Consider the following 1,884-nt stretch of genomic DNA (forward strand, 5'->3'; position numbering starts at 1 on the left):
TGCTCCTTCTCTGGATAAGGTTTCACGTTCTGCTTGTGCTCTTCTCCATTGATGGTCCTAGGGTCCTTTGTTTCTGGACTATAAGATTAACTATACTCCTGTTTTTGTTACAAAACTTCTACCTTTACAATTGTGACAGTGGTAATTAGTCAGGATAACAATTACTCACTATTGAATCTTAGCCTCATATCTTTTTACCAGACCCATCTAGACAAGATGAACACTATTCTGTGGGAACTCTATCTTTCCTCATACACTCTTTTTAAAAAACAAACAAACAAAAAACCCAAAGTTTATTTACAGTAAAACTGAAACACAGCAAATCTTGTGTCCTCCGTTTGTGATACTTCTAAGATCTCTTGGTCAAATGAAGCTTAAAGCAGCAGAAGGCAAACCCATGACTTTACCCAGAGAAGAGAGGCCGGATTCAGTCTTGGTGTGGGCTACATCTCCCACACTGTGAGATCATCACAGAAAGCTTGGGCTTATTGTTGGGGCCTGTGGGAACATTCTCAATTTTTCTCATCACTAGAAGTCCATCAATGATTTTTCCAAACACCATATGCTTCCCATCCAGCCAATCACAGTTAGAACAGGTGATGAAGAACTGGCAGCCATTTGCACTGGGACCACTTTTTGCCATGGAAAGCAAGCCTGGAGCTGAGTGCCTGAGCTTAAACTTTTCATCTGCAAATGGTCCTCGGTAAATACTGGCAACTCCAGTACCATCTCCATTAACAAAATCCCCACCCTGGATCATGAAGTCCTTTATGACCCTGTGGAAGGTGCTTCCTTTGTATCCTATTGGAACCCCATCTTTTCTGAATTCTCCTGTGCAGAACTGCCTAAAGTTCTGGCTGTTTTAGACACAACATCTACAAAGAGCTCGATCTTCATGCGGCCAACTTCCTGGCCGCCAATGCTGATATCGAAGAACACCACGGGTTGACAGGGCTTGAATTTGCCACCACCATGGCTTCGACCCGCCCCCCACACACTCTTATACTAAACTCCCTTTTGAAAATTTGTAAACTAGTCACTTTGTGTCTTTATACCCCCTCATTTTATGTAGCCAGTGTCTAAATTGCTAGCGTAGTGGTAAGAATTGGGCTGCGAACCGTAAGGTCAGCAGTTCGAAACTACCAGCTGCTATGCGGGAGAAAGATGAGGCATTCTGCTCCAGTAAAGATTTACAGCCTCGGAAACCCTGTTCAGGGTCGCTTCGGGTCAAAACCGACTCGACGGCACTTAGCAACAACAACAACCTACCCTGTGTGCAGAGGGGATAGCATTGATACTTGATGTGAAGACTCCTTCTCTTTCTGTTGGTATTTAGAGCTACTACTTCCATGAGTATAGGTCAAGTTCATCAAATTGTAGAAATTTACCCTCTTTTCCTTCATCATAAATTGTTTTTTGTTTTTTTAAATATTCCTCTAGTTGAGTTCTGATAATCAAGCCTTTGAGGCTAGGTCAAATGAATACTAACTGCAAATTTGGATACTCTTGTGCGTTTCCCCTCACTGCATATCAAATGGATTCTTCACTTTCTGCTCTAACCCTCTGTGGCGATATCCTTGTCCATGGGCTCAGGTGTCCCCAGGTCTGACCACACTTTGGACCAACCAGCCCCCCCCCCCTTCTCTCTCTCATCTCCAGGTCAATGGGTGTCTATGGAACGTAATTGAACTCAGCCCATTTCTTCATTGCTGCCTTTCCCACTCTTCCACTCACCAATAGACCAACATGGTCATCAGCAAGCAAGCTTACATGCCTGCTCATGTGTTCCCTTTGAGTTTCAGTCTTAGAGGGGAGTTTGTCCTGAAGGAACTTGATTGCGTGCCTTGATGGCTTCCTAGTGAACAACTCGTTTATTCTTGTAGT

At 43.7% G+C, this 1,884-nt stretch overlaps 1 pseudogene; it reads right to left on the bottom strand.

Moving 5' to 3' along the window:
• Nucleotides 1–427: 427 nt before the first annotated feature.
• LOC102839973 lies at nucleotides 428–974 on the bottom strand (annotated as a pseudogene).
• Between the last annotated feature and the right edge of the window lie 910 nt (nucleotides 975–1,884).

The sequence above is a fragment of the Chrysochloris asiatica genome, unplaced genomic scaffold (assembly GCF_000296735.1).
Source record: "Chrysochloris asiatica unplaced genomic scaffold, ChrAsi1.0 scaffold00121, whole genome shotgun sequence".
In the NCBI taxonomy this organism is placed as follows: Eukaryota; Metazoa; Chordata; class Mammalia; order Afrosoricida; family Chrysochloridae; genus Chrysochloris; species Chrysochloris asiatica.